The sequence below is a fragment of the Erinaceus europaeus genome, chromosome 16, assembly GCF_950295315.1.
Source record: "Erinaceus europaeus chromosome 16, mEriEur2.1, whole genome shotgun sequence".
Taxonomy (NCBI): domain Eukaryota; kingdom Metazoa; phylum Chordata; class Mammalia; order Eulipotyphla; family Erinaceidae; genus Erinaceus; species Erinaceus europaeus.
This window is the reverse complement of record NC_080177.1, coordinates 20,386,716-20,399,618: the sequence shown is the minus strand read 5'-3', so window position 1 is coordinate 20,399,618 and position 12,903 is coordinate 20,386,716. Positions and strand designations below refer to the sequence as shown.

Genomic DNA, 12,903 nt, shown 5'->3' with positions numbered 1-12,903 from the left:
CTGTCTCTATCCAATAATAAATAAATTTTTTAAAAAAGCCACCAGGAGCGGTGGATTCCTCCTGTAGGCACTGAGCCCCAGAGATAAGTTTGGTGGGAAAAAGGTGAACTGTAGTGATGTTGTACTTCTTCATGATAGAGCAGACTCGGTGAATGTCTGCAATTTAGTTATGCTCCACTCGAGTATCTGCTAGTTATATATTATGTACAGTTCCACCCAGAAGGCACAAACCAGTGGTCTCCTGAGGCCTACAGTTTCTGTGCTCTGTAACTACACCAAGAGAAATACCAAGACTCTGAGTTAACTCAAGCAAATGAAACGATAAAGTGCAAAGAGAGAGACAGTAGATACTTCATGCTGCCCTATCTCCACTTTCTAGACAAGCACATCCCTTCCCTTTTAAGAACAACTTGATCTGTGTCAAGAGAGTCTAGCTGTTCAAAGCAAATTTGAAGTAAGGGACATAGAGAAAGGTGATTTTTCTGATTTTCTCTTCTATTGTCTATCTATTCTGTCTATTGCCTTGCGTCTCAGACTAAAAGCCAAAAAGTAACATCTTTGTCTGATCCAACTGACAACTCTCCCCCAGCCCCCTCAACAGCTCCTGTCTACTTTGCTCTTCTCCAGGGTCAAGTGAGTAATTTGAGTTAACTAGTATCTAGCCAGCCCTCAGCCAAACCCAGCTGCTCCTGGAGAGAAGGGGAAGATTGGGCTCTACATACTCAGTACTAGCTCCTAACCCTGGGATAGAAAGTTGCTGCTAGAGCGGATTTCCCCTTCTCTAAGACCACGTATCAAGTTCTCATCAACGCTATAAAGTTTGCACGGCAGAGACAAGGCCGAAGGCTAGAACAGGTGCTTGTTTCTATGCATTCTTCTAAAAAAGTATTTCACTGTTTTTACTTTAATAAGTCAGAGAGAAAGACCAGAGCACTGCTCAGCTGTTTTATGGGGGTAGTGGGGATTGACCCTGAGACCTTGGAGCCTCAGGCATGAAAGCCTTTTGCAGAACTGTTATGCCACCCATGCATTCTTTTCTAGAGATTTATTTCATAAGGGAGCGGGAGAGGCCAGAGTAGCACTCTGGCATATACCATACTGGGGACTGAACATGCAGGTTCAGAACTCTACCACTGTGCCACCTCCTTGGCCACTGTTTAAGGAGGCCCATAGCATCAGGGAATAACCTCAAGATTCTAGAGTGGAAATGAGAGCCTGAAAACTAACACACCAAAGCCTTGCAGGTTCTGCCTGCTATCAGTGACTACTGTGCTACAGAAAAACTTTCAAAGGCAGATGATTACATAGCTTCTAAAGAAGCATCCAAAACGTCCTTTACTCCTACTTCTGTTCTTAAATTTTGCCTTAACCTTTGCCTAGACATTTCTAACAATAGTCGGGACTTTCATTAGTCCATGACCATTTCAAAAGCTGTTACAAATTAAAAGCAGTCACATATATTCTGATGCTGATCTCAATCTGCTGGGGAGGTCATCCACTTTGAGGCAGCAGTATGTCACCAATGAGACAAACTAGTGAGACTCTTAAGTACCTACCCAGCTCTACGTCTGCAATCTATGAGAGCAGAGCACACATTTTTGTTTGTTTCACAAGTTCTTGTACCCAAGTACTTACAGTGGCATGTCCAGAAGTGAAAAATGTGATTGAAAGTGATGTGCAGCAAACATTAAGTGTGGCTGAGGAGGGAGTTCCACATGTTAAGCACAGGATTTGCAAACTGTGGGTCCCTGGGTTTGAGCTTGTCGCACTACACAAGACCCGCTGCCCTTGCAAACCAGTTTCCCTCCCATTCCTTCCCTCACTAAACAAACACAATCCTTTCTATAAATCCCTTCCAAGCTTATGGCTGGAAATTCTAATGTAATCGAAATGATCTTTCACCTCCTGGCCTTTCTTCCTCTTGCCCAAGGCCTCGTTTCTCTAAAGCACCTCTTATAATGCTAAGGAATATGGGCACAAATAGACAAGTATTTGTTAAACCACCACTGCCCTCCCTCTGCTGTAATTCTATTTTAAAAGAAAACATCTGGGTCTACAGAATTTTTTCTTAACTTTGAAACACAAAACTTTATTACACTTCTAGTGATAACCATTTGTGTGATATATTTAGGAACAAGTACTTAGTAGAGAAGGCCTGATTGTATCCTTGAGTTGGTTTCACCTTCATCTGACAGAGACTGAGAGTGACCCATCTCCCCTTTCCCGTTTCAGCTTGAGGCACTTGGCCTCCTGAAGAAAGCAGATGTACCTAACAGAAAGGAGCTCAAGTCTAAACTCCAGTGTGAGTTAAGAACAAATCAAGAGAGTGCAGGCAGCATAATGGTTATGCAAAGAGACTCATGCCCGAGGGAAGCTCCAAAGTCCCAGGTTCAATCTCCCACACCACCACAAACCGGAGCTGAGCAGTGCTCTGGGAAGGGAAAAGGAAAAAAAAAAAAGGGGGGGGGGGAGCACTAAGAAAGGAATTCTTTTTCTCAAGGCTCTCCCTGGGCTAGCAGATTCAATAATACTTGGACTAGAGGTAGGACCCCCGGCACCTTCCCTGCCCCCAGGAAATGCTAGAAAAGTTCGTTAGAACGAAAAAGACACCAAATGGAACCCTAGATCTGCCAAAAAGAGCAAAAGGTCCTAGAAAGGGTAAGTAGTTGGGAAGGATAAAAAGCCTTAAAATTGTTCACACTCTTCAATGCCTTTTAAAAGACTATTGACCATTTAAAGTGAAATAGAAATGAATTATGGAGTTTATAACCCACGAAGGAGTAAAAGATGAACCAGTAAGTGCACAAGGTAGTAGAGGTGTACAAACTGAGTCAGATAACTAAGGTTTCCAATACTGGTGAAGTAGCTTAGATATTTTAAAACAGACTGTGATCAAGCTAATGAAAGGCTCGTGGGTCATTTTTCAACACTTTCTCCCTTTTGGTTATTATGTCTACTTAATTATGTTCCCATGACTAGGAACAGTGGGAAGCAAAAGAGAAAACGAAATACATCAATTGCACTGCCAATTTTTGCACCAATGATAATACAAATTAAATATAATTTAAATGCCAGAAGCACTGACAATTTCAAATGAAATGGAAATAATCTTTTTAATTTTTAAAAAATATTTATTTATTCCCTTTTGTTGCCCTTGTTTTATTGTTGTAGTTATTACTGATGTCACTGTCGTTGGATAGGACAAAGAGAAATGGAGAAAGGAGGGGAAGACAAGAGAGGGAGAGAGAAAGATAGACACCTGCAGACCTGCTTTATCACTTGTGAAGTGACTCCCCTGCAGGTGGGGAGCCAGAGGTTCCAACCAGGATCCTTAGGCCAGTCCGTGTGCTTTGCTCCACATGCACTTAACCCGCTGCGCTACCACCAGCTCCCTTTTTTTTTTTTTTTTAAACCAGAGCACTTATCTGGATTATGGTGGTGCAGGGGACTGAACCTGGAACTTTGGAACTTAAGGCATGAGGGTTTCTGCATAATCATTATGCCATTTACCCCAACCCAATAAGTATACACATTTTAATTGAAGAAAGAAAGAAAAAAGAACATCTTTTAAACCAGAGCACTGCACAATTCTGGTTTATGATGTGGTGCCAGGGACTGAATCTGAGACTGCAGAGCCGCTTTTGCATAACCACTACACTATCTCTCTGGCCCAACTGTAGTAAAATCAAGGGACTCTACTTTCAGCTTTAAAAGTATACACTTAGGGGCGGGGGTAGACAGCACAATGGTTATGCAAAGAGACTCTAATGTCTGAGGCTCCAAAAGTCTCAGGCTTGATCCCCTGCACTACCATAAGCCAGAGCTGAGCAGTGCTCTAGTTACCAAAAAAAAAAAAAGAAACCTTATCCTTTTGGCTCGGGAGCAGCCATGTTTCAGAGAACACAGGAGTCTTCATCAAAAAAAAAAAAAAAAGTATATGCTCAGGACTGGGTGGTGGCACAACCAGTAAAGTGCACAACTTATCATGGTTGAGGACCCAGGTTTGAACCCCTGATCCCCACCTATAGAGGGAAGCTTCACAAGTGGTGGGGCAGGCTGCAGATGTCTTTCTTTCTCTCCCCCCCCTCTCTCTATGCTCCCTTCTTTCACCCTATTTTTTTCTTTCTTCTTCTTCTTTTTTTTTTTAAAAGATTTCATGGGAGTCGGGCTGTAGTGCAGCGGGTTAAGCACAGGTGGCGCAAAGCACAAGGACTGGCATAAGGATCCCGGTTCGAACCCCAGCTCCCCACCTGCAGGGGAGTCACTTCACAGGCGGTGAAGCAGGTCTGCAGGTGTCTATCTTTCTCTCCCCCTCTCTGTCTTCCCCTCCTCTCTCCATTTCTCTCTGTCCTATCCAACAACAATGACAACAACAATAATAACTACAACAATAAAACAGCAAGGGCAACAAAAGGGAATAAATAAATAAAATAAAATTTTTTTTTTTAAAAAAAAAGATTTCATTTATTTTTGAGAGAGAGAGAGAGACAGAGAGACAACAAAGCACTGCCCAGCTCTGGCTTATGGTCGTGCGGGGGACTGAACCTAGGACTTCGGCACCTCAGACACAAGAGTCTCTTTGCATAGACCATTATGCTATCTACCCCCACCCTTACCCTACTTCTATCATAATTTTTAAATGAAAGCATACACTTGTCAGAGAGATAGTTCAGCAGGTAGGTCTTGTCACGCATGCCCATGGCCCTAATTTGAGACCCAGCACCACCTGGGAGGCGATATGGCACCAGGGAAGGCTCTCGCACTGTGAAGACAAAGCAGAGATTGGTTAAAAGCTACTTCTGTAGGCCAGATGAGTGGATGATGGCTGAAATGCAGGTGACAAAAATTAAAGTGTAGTGGTCCGGGAGGTGGTGCTGTAGATAAAGCACTGGGTTCTCAAGCATGAGATCCCAAGTTCAACTCCCAGCAGCACATGTACCAGAGTGATGTCTGGTTCTTTCTCTCTCTCTTCCTATCTTCCTTGTGAATAAATATATTCTTAAAAAAAAAAAAATTAAAGTGTAAAGGGGGGTGCACACTGCAACCTGAGAGGTGGTGCAGTAGGTAAGGCAGTGGACCCTCAAGCACGAGGCCCTGAGTTTGGTCCCCAACAAAGGATGTACCACAGTGACACAGTGATGTACTGGTTCTCTCTTGCTCTCTTTCTCAAAACATGAAAAAAATCTAAAAAATAAAAAATGAATATCCAAATGATATTTTGGAGACCAAAAGACCTCAGTAGTGGACTGGATAAGGATAACATTCAGGTATCATTTACTGAGGTGGCGAAGCCTGGAAGAACAGTAAGGAAGAAAGAGTTCTATTTTAGACATGTTAAGTCTATTTATATAATGCCTGTTTAGATAGTTGGGTGGGAATATCAAGCAGGCAGTTAGATAATGTATCTGGAGCTAAGACAAGAGGCCTAACCAGAAACACATGGAGAACTACCCGCATGTAGGTAGTATTTAAAGCAATGATTTTAATGAAACCCCCTAAGAAATGGACTTAGAAAGAAGGGAAGAAACAACGTCCAGGACTAAACTCGGAGATATGCCAATATTTAGAGGCAAATAGAGAGAAGCTCCACACAGAACAGGAAGAGAAGCGTATAAGCCTCATAAACTATACATGGCCAACTATCATGCCTGCTGCCACTAGATCCTGAAAGGTGGCTTTGCTAAATGGCCTTCATAGATCAGCCGTCCTCTCAGTGATAAGGAAATGACAAAAGGCATTCATTCTGGAATAGGCTGAAGACCAAAGGAAAGTGGACAGCGCGCGCACACACACATAGTGTGAAATTTCCTTAAAAGAGTCAAAGAAATGAGGTAGACCGTGGAATTGGGGAGAGTTTAGAAATTTCTTTATCCCTCACTAACCAGTACAGCAGTCAGTAATAGCATGGCTACTGAACATCTGATGTAAATATCTACTGGGGAGAGAGCATAGCAATTATGCAGAAAGACCTTCATGCCTCTGGTACCAAAAGTTTTAGGTTCACACCCCAGCACTGAAACAAACCAGAGTTGAGCAAAGCTCTGACTAATGATAATAATAAATAAAAATTGGTGTATTGCACCAAAGTAAAAGACTCTGGAGTGGGGGGGGGAGGGGGGAGAACAGGATGGCAGAGGACCTAATAGGGGTTGTATCGTGTGGAAAACTGAGAAATGTTATACATGTACAAATTACTGTATTTACTGCCAACCGTAAAACATTAATCCCCCAATAAAGAAATAAAAAATAATAAATTCTAGCATTACAAAATGTATATATATATAATTAATTTAATTAAATACCCACATATGACTGGTGGCCACTAGATTGGACAGTACAGCTCTAGGGCACATTTGCATACTAGTAAAAAAAAGAAAGACCAAATAGAAAATGATAAATTTATGACACTGGAAAGACATGAGTCCTTAAGTCAAGAGAAAGAATCCAGAGCACCAGGGGAGGAATCTACACGGGACAGAGCATGACTGAAACATGGCTTGAAGTTATAGTCTCCAGTGGGAAGTCACTATATATAGCTCCTGTTGGAGAAAGACAGAAAGAGAAAGAATTTACTTATGGGGGGGACCATATTACTCTGCCATATATGATGTCAGAGATGAAACTCAGAACACTAATGTTTTTAAGTCTAACACTTTAGCCACTGTGCCACCCACCTCCCAGGCCATCTGGTTGGAATCTTAAGACACAAGACTGAATTACAGAAGGCTATAAAAATTAAGAGAGGAGAGGAAAAAGGCAATTTATTGGGTTGTCGGAAAAGTCATGACACTTTTTGGCACAGGAAAACAGAAAAAGACATTATGACTTTTCCGACAACCCAATACATTTATTATCTATTAAGTGCTAGGAAGTTTCTAACTGGCAAATTGTATCTGTTAGTCAGAACTATTACCTGGTATCTTACAAACAAGAGGACTGATAATTTGTGAGGTAAAGCAACTTTACCGAAATCACACATATATTAGGTGTCAAGGTTTGGACAGTGGTCCAGAAGGTGGCGCAGTGGCTAAGGTACTAAACTCTCAAGCATGAGGTCCTGAGTTCAATCCCCAGCAGCCATGTACTAGAATGATGTCTGGTTCTTTCTCTCTCTTTCTCATTAATTAATAAATAAAATCTTAAACAAAAAAAAAGGCCAATCTGACCTCTCTTCCACTACGGAAGATGGGAGACTAAGAACTACTCAGTGTTTCTGCACCTGGAGATAACTGACAGCTTGATTAACAAGTGTCAACAAACCCAGAGGAACCAGATTGCAAACAAAAAACGGTCATGCTATTCACAAAATAACGAAAGAAAAGTTATTTAACCGCTATTTTTAATTTTAACCCTTTACTGCATTAGACAGAAAAACAACTCAGATTATCTATCATACTATATTGAATGTAGGGCTATCAACTAGAAAACTGGCACTGCTTTCTAACTACTAAAAGACCACCGTGGAGGCAGGGGTAGATAGCATAATGGTTATGCAAACGCACTTTTATGCCGGAGGCTCCGAAGTCTCAGGTTGAATCCCCTGCACCACCATAAACCATGAGCACTGCTCTGGTTTAAAAAAAAAAAAAAAACACTTGAGGGAGTCGGGTGGTAGAGCACAGCGGGTTAAGAGCACATGGCATAAAGCACAAGGACCAGCATAAAGATCCCAGTTTGAGCCCCCGGCTCCCCACCTGCAGAGGGCTTGCTTCACAGGCGGTGAAGCAGGTCTGCAGGTGTCTATCTTTCTCTCCCCCTATGTCTTCCCCTCCTCACTCCATTTCTCTGTCCTATCCAACAATGATGACATCAATAACAACAATAAAACAAGGGCAACAAAAGGAAAAACAAAAAACAAAAAAAACTTGGGCATACTGGAAACATAGACAGTTTCACTGGAATGTAGCTCAATGGTTACACGCCTCACCTGTGTGAGGCCCTAGGCCTGGATCTCCAGTGCCAAGTAGTAGAAACCTCCATCACTCCAGTTGATAAAGAGGGAACTTACTAAACTGAGCCTACTCAGTTACTAGATGGTTAAGTTTAGATGATTTTAAACTTTATATTATCATGACTATTATTTCACCACAGCACCGACAAACTACTGCATACTGTGGTACAGGGACCTTGGGTACCACAGTCATGACAGACATTTTGCATAACCACTATGCTATTTCCCTAGTCCTCAGATTATTTTAAATTTAATGCAAGCAAAAAACATCTAGATATGTGCTGGCCAATATGTTAGCCACTAGCTATATATACCTATTTAAATATAAACTAAATAAAACAAAATGATATTTTCAGAACAGGGGTCGTTCCCCCAATAGAGAGCACACCTAGCTGTGTGTAAGGTCCTGAGGTAAAGACTCAGCACCACAAGGAAAAACATGGAAGCTCCACGGATGGAGAAGTGGTACTGTGGTGTCTCCTCTCCCAAGTTCCCATCTGAGTGAGTGGGGTTTAAAACAATAGTAGTAGTAGTAATAGTAACAGTATGGAGCAAGGCACAGTGAATGAGGTGTTGGGTGCTAAAACATAGGGTCTTGAGAGTTCAATTCCTCAGCATCACGTGTCAGAGTGATGGTCTGATTCTCTCCCCCTCTTCCTCATTAATAAATAAATCTGGAAAGAAAAGAGAGGAGGGGTAGAGGGAGGGAGGAGGGAAGAAGCTGGACCTGGAGATTATTCAGTGCTAAAGCACATGCAGGCTTTGGCTTCATTCCCGGATGCCACAAGAAAAAGAAAAATGTTGTTCCTCAGGTACACAAGCCACCTACTTTTCAAGTGTTCAACATTTCCATGTGGCTAACGGTTATCTCACTGAACAGTACAGACCACTTCCCTTATCACAGGAAAGTTCTACTGGACAGAGATTAGACACTCTATTTTTTCATCTGACTTTATTTTGTAGGAAGACCAATGAAAGGGCAGCACAGATGACCTGAGTTTTCCAAATTGATCACTTTGGAATGCATCACTTAGCAGGGCTTCTAGAAATTAATGTGCATCTGAACACCCAAGAATCCTGTTAATACAGATCATTCAGTAGGTGTTGAGATGGGGAGAAGACTTCACTTTCAACAAATTTCCAGGTGATGTTAACAATATTAGTCCAGGGAGTCGGGCGGTAGCACAGCGGGTTAAACACAGGTGGCGCAAAGTGTAAGGATCCCGGCTAGAGCCCCCGGCTCCCCACCTGCAGGGGGTTGCTTCACAAGCAATGAAGCAGGTCTGCAGGTGTCTCTTTCTCTCTCCCTCTCTACCTCCCCCTCCTCTCTCCATTTCTCTCTGCCCTATCCAACAATGATGACATCAACAACAACAATAACCACAACAATAAAACAATGGCAACAAAAGGGGAATAAATATCAAAAAAATACTAGTCCAGAAATCACATTCAAAGGTCAATCTTCCAGGGCCTCATTTCTTAGCTGTAAAATAATATCCATGGATTAAGATAATGATCATGGTCACTGTAAACACCGCCACTTCATAGCTTTATGAATAAACAGAATTAAAGGTATAGATTTCTTTCTTTTTTTGGCCTCCACGGTTATTGCTAGGGCTTGGCCTACACTTGGGATCCACAGCCCCTGGAGGCAATTTTCTCCATTTTGTTACTGTTGTTGCTATTGGACAGGACAGAGAGAAACCGAGAGAGGAGGAGAAGATACAGAGGGGGAGAGAGATAAGACACCTGCAGACCTGCCTCACTGCTTATGAAGTGCCCCCCTGCAGGTGGGGAGCTGGTCCTTGCCCTGCTTCGTAGTAGTAGTACTATGTGCTTCCTAATATGTGCACTTAACCCAGTGCGATACCATGGGCCCTTCTTGATTTCCTTATCTCTGTACAGATAAGACTCTTTCTGAAGTAAATACTAGGATCCTAAAGAAATTTTGAGGGCGGGCTACATAGCATAATGAAAAAAAAAAGATACTTTTTTTTTTTTTACCAGAGCACTGCTTAGTTCTGGCTTAAAGTGGTGTGGGAGATTGAACCTGGGACTAGAGAGCCTCAGGCATGAAAGTCTCTTTGCATAACCATTATGCTATACTCCAGAGAGAGAGAGACAGAGAAACAGACTGACTCAGGCCTGAGGCTCCAAAGTCCCAGGTACAATACCCCACACCACCACCATAGGCCAGAGAGCTGAACAGTGATCAGGTGAAAGAAAGGATGGAAAGAAAGGAAAGGAAAGGATAGATAGCATAAAGATTATGCAACATTTGATGTCTTAACTGAGAAAAAAAAAATGGCATCACAATTTTTTTTTTTTTTAACCAGAGCACTGCTCAGCTCTTATTTCTTGTGGTGGGGGGCAGGGGGATTGAATTTGGGACTTTGAGGCATTTTTATTTTCCCCTCAACAAATGTCCAAATTTTCACCTGTAGCTAAACTATAAAATACAGATATCCTTACAATATGCACTAAACCTGTCCTTTTATGAAGACATTACTTTTTTTTTTTTTTAGGAGAAATTGTAGTTCTTAAGAGAATTATAATGTAGACTGAAACATTTTAGCCTATCATTAAAAAAAAAAGAGAGAGAGAGCCACGTAGCAGTCCGTGGGCAGAGTGAGTCATCACCCAGCTCAAAACTTGCTGCACTTCTAGGCTTCCTCCTACCAGACCCCAGCCCCTGAGTCAGCAAACCTGGCTTTTTCGTCAGTTATGAATTCTCACGATGCTTACAGGAACTTATGTAAAACACTAACAATTTTGGTACTGATACTTGCCATTAGAGCATGTGCTTCATCTAGTGCCAAATTAACTGCCCATCAAATCAATCTTCTTTAGATAATCTAACCACTTTCAAAACTCTTCTGCAAATTCCACATATGCTCACATATAAAGTTTAAAAACAAATAAAATAAATAAACAATCCTTCATTTTCCCAATTTTTCTTCCCCTCAATAGTAGCATCGTGATGATAAAACATGTTCTACTCAAATCTGGCATGTTTCCTAGATGGCCACAATTACTCAAGTTAGGCTACCAATAAGCAGTTTTACAAGTTTCACAGTTCTTATTACATGATGTAACATATATATATATATATATATATATGTAAAAGGACTTTACACTCCCCGGCACACAGCAAGCCCTCCACAAACACGCATTAAACTACTGCTGACTAAAAGCATAGTTTTACAGACACACACACACATACACACACCCCAATTCAAAACCAAGTTTCAAACGTGAAAAGCCAACTCTAAAGACACAGTTCACATAGTGAATCAGGCCCTACTTGAACCCAACATTTTTTTTTTCGTGTCCACGATGAGCACAGATGTCCAATCAGAACTTAAAAAGCAAACAAACAAAAACTAGGAAAATCATAGAGAAATACTTTGAGCCCGTTTGCCGTCCATTGTTATCCCGTTATCTTTACCCCCTAGACAAATCATGTTGTATGGGGGGGAGGAAAAAGAAAAAGCTCGTAATAATAATAGTAGTACTAGTAATAGTGGCTTAAAGGCATAGAGAGCATAGAAGGAACGAGCGTGGCTTTTGCTGCAGATGCGGCTGGCTTCTAAGCCCAGCTCACCGGTTCCCTTCACAAGACCTTTCCCCGGTGAACAAGTCAAAAGGAGGGGGGAAAAAAAAAAGGAAAAGAAAAAGAAAAAGGAAAGGCATCCAAGAGCTGCAGCTTCCCGGGGTCTCACCTAACACCTGGGCCAGCCGAGCCTCACCAAAGCCGGGGAACAAAAGGCGGCCCCGACACCCTGGCTTCCCACCGCACCTCACAGTCAGACTGTGACCCCTCTGGGGCCGCATCACCTGACAACACAAGTTCTCGTCGGGGCACCTGGGCAGGGCGCCGCTCAACGTCCAGGCAGCAGCAGAAAGGGGGGAAGGCGGCCGGGGAGGGGGCGCCGGCGGCGGGCTCGCAAGTCGCGACCCCGGCGCGTTGTCGGTACCTCGTGGACGACTCGACTCCACTCGAAACTTGGGCAGGGGGAGCCGATCGGGGGGGCGGGGGAAGCCCGCGCCGCTACGCCACCAGCCGGCCGCGTCTCCGGGAGACTTTGCCCGGCCGGCCCGAGTCAGCTGAGGCCGAGTCACCCGAGTGGGCTGGGGGAGGAGACCGGGCGCGTTTCGAAAGGCGGAGGGCCAGGAAGGCGAGACTCCGCGCCACCTCCCGCTCCCCGGCCGCCGCCCCTCGCCAGCCCGCCCGCCCCGGCTTCGAACCCAAGGTGTTCGGCGCGGATGGCGGGGCCGCGGGGCGGCGTGCGGGGGGCCCCGGGAGGGCGCGGCCGGGCTCGCCGAGGGGCGTGCCGGGTGGGAGGGGCGCGCCCGTCGCTCCGCCGGCCCCACGCGGGGACCCCCGGCCCGCGCGGGAACGCGCCGGCCAGGCCAGAAGCCGGCTGGTCGGCGGGCGGGCGGGCGGGCAGGGGGCGGGCGGGAGCCGGAACAAAAGCGCCTTTGTTGAGCGGCGGCCGCCGCCGGAGGGTCACACAATGGAGCAGAGAGCCGGTTCCGCCGCCGCCGCCGCCGCCGGGCCCGCCGCGGCGCCCTCCCAAGCCGCCCCGCCGGCGCGCCCCGCGCACGTACACACACCCGCACACTCACAAACACACACACACTCACGGGACTTCTCCGACTCATCGAGGGTGTGTGGGGCCCGCGGACAGCCCCAGTGTCGGCTCCGGTCTCCGGCTGTGCTGGCGGCAGCGGCGTCTCCGAGGTTCTCGCTTTGCCGCAGTCGCCGCCATGTAACCCCGACCTGCGAGAGAGGGCGAGGGGGCCGGGGCGGGGGCGGGGCCTCTGGCGCCACGCCCCCTCACGTCACAGGCTCACTCCACGGGTGCCCCCGCCCCCGCCGGGGCCCGCGCGCCTGCACGCGCCGGAATTTCCAACGCCCGTGACCGGCTGCGCGCGCGCCGCGGGGGCGA

At 45.1% G+C, this 12,903-nt stretch overlaps 1 protein-coding gene across 5 annotated transcripts in view; it reads right to left on the bottom strand.

Moving 5' to 3' along the window:
- The window catches only part of MAPK6 (mitogen-activated protein kinase 6), a 61,502-nt gene that overhangs the window by 32,924 nt on the left and 15,675 nt on the right, over positions 1 to 12,903 (bottom strand). The window contains exon 1 of one of the 5 annotated variants that reach the window (XM_007525782.2): positions 12,599 to 12,804. The exons of 1 other annotated variant lie outside the window; for it this stretch is intronic. The gene's annotated coding sequence lies outside the window, so the exon portion shown is untranslated. Of the gene's footprint in view, positions 1 to 11,673; positions 11,899 to 11,928; positions 12,080 to 12,598; positions 12,805 to 12,903 lie in introns of those variants that run through there. 3 more of the 5 variants (XM_060174663.1, XM_060174666.1, XM_060174665.1) reach the window with 3 other exon arrangements.